At 40.9% G+C, this 6,708-nt stretch overlaps 1 long non-coding RNA gene across 1 annotated transcript in view; it reads right to left on the bottom strand.

The window, feature by feature from the left end:
* Window positions 1-1,866: 1,866 nt before the first annotated feature.
* LOC139184456 (uncharacterized) overlaps window positions 1,867-6,708 on the bottom strand; it is a 28,742-nt gene continuing 23,900 nt past the window's right edge. Inside the window, exon 2 of the long non-coding RNA XR_011567954.1 lies at window positions 1,867-2,607. This is a non-coding gene — a long non-coding RNA (uncharacterized lncRNA). The remainder of the gene's footprint in view (window positions 2,608-6,708) is intronic.

Raw genomic sequence — 6,708 nt, 5'->3', positions numbered from 1 at the left:
TTTTTTAGTATTTATTTTTATTTATAATACTAAGACTGCCACACTCAGTCTAAGTTGTGGCATGAGCAATCTCCCATCTTTGTTGCGACAAGCAGGTTCTTTTAGTTGCAGCACGTGAACTCTTAGTTGTGGCTTGTGGGATCTATTCCCTGACCAGGGATCGAATCTGGACCCCCTGCAGCAGGAGCTCAGAGTCTTAGCCTGCAATGCATGAGACCCCAGCTCAATTCCTCGGTCGGGAAGATCCCCTGGAGAAGGGATAGGCTACCCACTCCAGTATTCTTGGGCTTCCCTGGTGGCTCAGCTGGTAAAGAATCCGCCTGAAATGCAGGAGACCTGGATTCGATTCCTGGGTTGGGAAGATCCCCTGGAGAAGGGACACGCTACCTACTCCAGTATTCTGGCCTGGAGAATTCCATGGACTGTATAGTCCATGGGGTCACAAAGAGTCAGAGACAACTTAGCAATTTTCACTTTTCATTGTAGATTTATTACAATCCCACCACCACTACAACCAATAGAGGGCTTCCCAGGTAGCTCAGTGGTAAAGAATCCACCTGCCAATGCAGGAGAAACAAGAGATGCGAGTTCGATCCCTGAATTGGGAAGATACCCTGGAATAGGAAATGGCATCCCACTCCAGTATTCTTGCCTGGAAAATTCCATGGACAGAGGAGCCTGGCAGGCTACAGTCCATAGGGTCACAAAGAGTTGGACACAACAGAGCGACTGAGCACACAGGTCCACTAATACTTCTGTGGTCAATACTACACTTATCATTCATCTCTTATTTCCAATGGGGCATAAAATCACCTTCTTCAAGCATCTTGTCAAGGATCCCAGTGACACAGCATAAAGCACAAACCCCAGATGCTGGCACTTGAAGCAGCCTCACAAAGTCTTGGCCTGGTCTCTTCCTGGTGGATGGTAGAAAACCAGAGTTGGCAGAGTTGGCAAAGCAGGTGCATGAGGCCAGGAGCCATAGGCCAAAGCTGGGCCATCCCTGGGGAGACAGAAAGAGCGGGCAGGTGCCTGATGGCAGGTGTTAGCTCTTGGCATCCAAGCCCCTTGGAAACAACAGGAAAAGACCTGCAGAGATGCTGAGTCAGCAAGACAGATGTCCCAGGAATGCAGTCAGGGCTCCCTGGAGCACAAACTGGCCTTCCCATCACCTTGGAATGAAAATATTCTAATATGCATTTGAAAACTTTTTCAAGTCCCTCATAGCACCCATTACTCTTCAAATTCACCCAACTCCCATGCAGACTCATATGTGGCATTTCCATTGACATCTCCAGTCTTCCTCGGGGCTGCTTGAAGTCTTCCTAGGACTTCCCTGGTGGTCCAGTGACTAAGAGTCTGAGCTACCGATGCAAGGAGCCCCGGTTCTATCCCTGGTCGGGGAACTAGATCCCACATGCCGCACCTAAGATTCACATGCCTCAACACAGATCAAAGATCCTGCCTGCCACAACCAAGATCTGGTGCTAAGTCAAATAAATAAAAACATTTATTAAAATATACCTGCTTAATCCCTAGAAGTCAGGTCATAGTTTTTTTAAAAAAGGACTGCTTCTTTATACCCACATTTCTGAATTCTCACATGCTTTAAAACCCAGCTCAGGTGGTCTCTCCTCCAGTGGTCATACCTAACATTTTTTTGCTGACAATTCAGGTTCAGGTACTTGCTTTTACCATCAGCTTGACACATTTTTTTCTGTTATATCTATACTAGATTATTTTCTGAGTGTAGGACATATCTCCTAGGCTAGATTATAAGTCTTCAATTTCCCACTGTGTCCTTTTCCTTCACACCATTTTGCACAATGCTGTGTATATAACAAATGTTATAAACAAAACAACTCATTCAAAGATATCACATTCTGTATTCTACATTATTTATTCGTCTCCATTTAAAATGACCATTTGATTTTTAGTATACTCTTTAAAAGTTAATCTCTTTATCAAAGTAATACATACTAACAGACTTACATATCACATGAAAAATAGTACAAACACCAGAAGTTGGCTTAACCAGACATTCTTGAACAATTGCCTCTTGTCTGTAGTTATGAGGTTGGAGAAGCTAAAACACTCAATTTGCCAGCATCCCTTGATGCTGAGTGCTACCCTGGTAGCTCAGACAGTAAAGAAACTGCCTGCAATTGGAATCTGCCTACAGATTCCTACAGTGCAGGAGACCTGGGTTTGATCCCTGGGTTGGGAAGATCTCCTGGAGAAGGGAACGGCTACCCACTCCAGTATTCTGGCCTAAAGAATTCCATGCACAGAGGAGCCTGGCGGGCTACAATCCATGGGGTGGCAAAGAGTCAGACACAACTGAGCAACTTTCACTTTAAAGCAGAGCTGAGGAGGAGCAGAGGACACACGTTCAAATTCTGGCCAATTAATCTGAAGTGATGATCTATTGTGTAGTCACGTTCCCCTTTTTCTTTCTTTCTAGCTGGAATGCAGGAGTGACCACTGGAGCTTCAGCAGCCATTTTGTGGTTCAGGTGGCAAATGTGAAGAAAAGGTCACAAGAATCTCAAAGATTGTCCTCTCCAGCTGTCAAGAACCTGGACGGGCAGCCATCCATTTCAGCCTTCTAATAAAAGAAAGGAGAATCTACTTAAGTAGGCCATTAAAGTCAGGTGTCTATAATTTATAGGAATCCAAGAATATTCCTAACTGATATACATACATGTACATTGTCAAAGACAGAGAAAAGCACAAAGGTGAAAAATCATCTGTTACCCAACTACTATGATGTTTTGTTGCACATGACAATTTTTTTCTGAATAAAGATAAACTACATTCTTCAATTAAAGAGTGAGATGTTTTATTGTTTTCCATGGTTATTTAATAATATGTTCTATGATCATTTTAAAACCTTGCCATCAAGAAGTACTCCATAGCATAATTTTAGATGATGCCTATCATAACTTATTTTATTAACCTTTTCCACTTGGTTTCCACTATTTTTCACATCAGTTTCTTTCTTTTTAGACTTTTTTTGGGGTTGTGCTGGGTCTTCGTTTGGGACACATGGGCCCTTCTTGTGGCAGAGCACAAGCTCTGGAGCCCATGAGCTCAGTAGTTGCTGCACAAGGGCTTAGTTTTGCACTGAGGTATGTGAGATCTTATTTCCCCAACTAGAGGTGGAACGCAGATTCTTAACCACTGGACTACCAGGGAAGTCCCAGGGTTTTTTCTAATACATTACTTTTTATAAACATTATTATAGAAATATTCTTGTAGATATTTTACTTGCACAACTTCATAATGATTTCATTAAGTTTTTTTCTTAGAAAAGCATATTCTTAAGGTTTGGGATACACTATGCTAATTTTTATCTACAAATTTTATTTCTTTCTAATAGCACAAAGGATAAAACTTCCAACAAAGTATTTCTGAAAGTTTAAGAATAAAAAGGGAAAATAAATGCCTAAAATAACACTGAACTAAGTAACCAAGCTTTACAAGTATGTCAATTAAAAATGTTTGTGTGGGAATTCAAAAATTTATCCCACTATCAGCATCAATACCACCGGCTTCATCTTTTCCTCTATTTTAAGAGCAAGACATGGACAAAATCCAAAGAATTTTCATTCCAAAAATAAAAAGTAGTCAAAAAGAAGATGAAACACACTCCCTAGGGAGTTTTACATAGCAGGATAGAGGGATCAAGTATTTGAAGCACATATTTCTGTAGAACTTGGACAGATCAAGAAAGATGGTTGAAGAAAGCAATATTGTAAAGACAAGAAAGCCTGGAGAGTAAGATTATTTTCTAGGATAGGTGAATTAGAGGCTTCCCAGAATTTCTAAATGCTAGAGAATAGGTGAGGACAGAGGATGTTACATAATAGGAGACTCTACAGACTGTGGGCTTCCCTGGTGGCTCAGCGGTAAAGAATCTACCTGTAATGCAGGAGATGCAGGTTCTATCCCTAGGTCAGGAAGACCCCCTGGAGAAGGAAATGGCAACCCACTCCAGTATTCTTGCCTGGAGAATCCCATGGACAGAGGAGTCTGGCAGAGGCTACAGTCCATGGGGTAACAAAGAGTCAGACACAACTTAGTGACTAAGCGAAACAGACTGTACTTACACTCCTCTGAACAACTGTGGGAGATACCAGTAAGAAGCTGATGTCCTCCTTGTTACTCTTTAAATGTAACATAGCTCCATGACTAGACTAAGTTAAGATTTCTGCAAGGGTTATCCAAAATATAGCTAACGCTTTCTCACTGTTGTCCCCTCTTTCTCCTCTCAATCTGCTTCTTCATGAGGGCAGATATTGTCTTGCCCACACATCAAAGAAATATGCCCGTACTGTCAGTGTCTGTAGGGACGTATTCTTTTTTGCTCCTGATATTAACTGATGTCTTCTTTTTATTTGAGATAAGTCTAAATAGAGATTAATACATTTTATTTGTCTTTTTAAAGAATAAGCTTTTGTTCTGTGCTTTTTAAAAAATCTCCCTTATTTTTGCTGATTACGTATTTCACTTCTTTCTGTTCTTTGTTTTCCCTTCTAGGTACTTAGTTTAGGTTTGATTTGCTCATTTCCCACCCCCCCATATTTTTTAAGTAGAAGTCCAGCTTATTTGACTAAGTTGCTATTGTCATATCTTCAGGTTCACTGATCTTTTCTTTTGCAATCTCTGTTTGGTTGGTGTTCAGTTGCCACGTCATGTCTGACTCTTGGTGACGCCATGGACTGCAACATGCCAGACTTCCCTGTCCCTGAGAATCTAAACTTCTGTCCATTCCATTGAGTGGATCTTTACAGTCGTGTTTTTGTTTTTTATTCCTAGAAATTCCTTTTGTTTCCTTTCTGATAGATTTCTTTCTTTTACTTATGTACTCCTTTGAATTCCTGAACATATTTGTGTTAGTTGTTTGAAAAGTCCTTGTCAGCTAACCCCAATTTTTCCATCATTCCTGTGTCTATTTCTATTGGTTGATTCTTTTCCTGATTATGGGTTACATATTTCTGCGTCTTCACATATCTAGTAATCTCTAACTGGATGCTAGAAATCATGTTTTATATTTTATGTGTTGGATTTTTAAAGGTATTGGGAGTATTGGACTTTATTCTGGCAGTTCACTGTGGGTCAGTTTGATTCTTTCAAAGCTTGTTTTTAAACTTTATTAGAGCAGGTTTAGAAAAACCCTTACATTATCATTAGTTTAGCCTCACTATTAAGGCAGGACATCTCTGGAGTTTCCACAGGAAGCCCTGAGTGCTCAGTGAGGACTCTCCTCTCCACATGGTCAAACTCTAACACCTCCAGACTGTGTTAAGGTCAGCGATTTCCTGAATTATCCTTTGACTAGCCTGTCTTTGTTTCAACCTATGCATGTGTAGTCTAATACTAAGATATAGATTTAAGGGGACTAGTATACAGACTTCTGGGTCTCTTTTGCCAAGCAGCTTACTCATTTCTGGCACATAGTTCCAGAAATTCTGACTTACTTAGCTTTCCCAAATTGTGTTCTCTATTTGCTCCACTCAGAAAGGCTACTGTGTTCCATTTGGAATGATTTCCCTGTGATGACATCCAGAAAGTGCCTTTAGTCAGGAAGCTAGAACAATCTTAGAGCTCACCATTTTTTTTTTTTTTCTTTCTCTTGGACCGCAGTCCTGTACTATCTATTGTGCAATGTAAAAAAACTATGGTCTCAGATTCTTTTTTTCTAGTTTTCTAATTGTCTATAGCCACCAAAACTTCCTTGGTTTGAGCAACAGAGAGCTCCAGAACAGTATCCAAACACCCAGTGTGGCTCTGCCAACAGGGCTACATGTGGGAGACCTCCAAGAAGATTAAATACAGGAGGAACATTCAGAGCTATTTTTATTGTCACCCTATTTCACCTGGAGAGCTTTTCTTGGCTATAACTTCAGAATTCTTTGTACATTGGTTTTCATAGGTCTGAGAAACACTGGATTGCAATCGCCTAAGAGCAAATAAAAGAAGTGAATTGAGGCCTCACTAGTGAGTTCACCCCTAGAGAAGGAAATAGCAACCCACTCCAGTATTCTTGCCTGCAGAATCCCGTGGACTGAGGAGACTGACAGGCTACAGGGCATGGGGTCGAAAAGCATCGGCCACAACTGCAACAACTGAGCTCACACACACCCTGTGAGTTCTAACTTTTATTTTTCTAGATATAAAAATATATATATGCATATTTAAATATGTAGTTAAAGTTATAATAAATGAGTTCCAAATTGGTATTTTTTTCTTGTTTAACACAAGTCCTTTTGACTGTCAGCTGACTTCAGGTTAATGCAAGAAGCCTGTTGGAGGCAAGTCCCTTCTCTAAGAATCTCGTAGATTGGAGGCCATATGACTGATCTTCATTTCTGAAGCATCAAAGAGAATCAACACTGTGCATGGTCCCTTTGGTCTAGTGACACCAGGCAAAGTCTCAAGAGTCTATCTTAGAGCTGTGGCCTTAGCTCTTTCCTATCGTCATGCTCCTGGACTATTGCCATGGGTCATCTCCACTCCAATTCAACCTCCTCATGCTTTCTGGTACTATTTCCTATAAAGTAAGTCCCCATATATGAATCTTCAAGTTGTGAACTTTCAAAATGCAAACATGTGTTCCATCAGTGTCAGGTGTGAGTGAAATTGCAGCTTGCCCTCCATCCCCTATTGCTGACGATCCTTCGCACCACCACCGCCCACGTCCTCT

The sequence above is a fragment of the Bos indicus genome, chromosome 8 (genome assembly GCF_029378745.1).
Source record: "Bos indicus isolate NIAB-ARS_2022 breed Sahiwal x Tharparkar chromosome 8, NIAB-ARS_B.indTharparkar_mat_pri_1.0, whole genome shotgun sequence".
NCBI lineage: Eukaryota > Metazoa > Chordata > Mammalia > Artiodactyla > Bovidae > Bos > Bos indicus.
The sequence above is the reverse complement of the archived record's forward strand: the minus strand, read 5'-3'. Positions and strand labels throughout refer to the sequence as shown.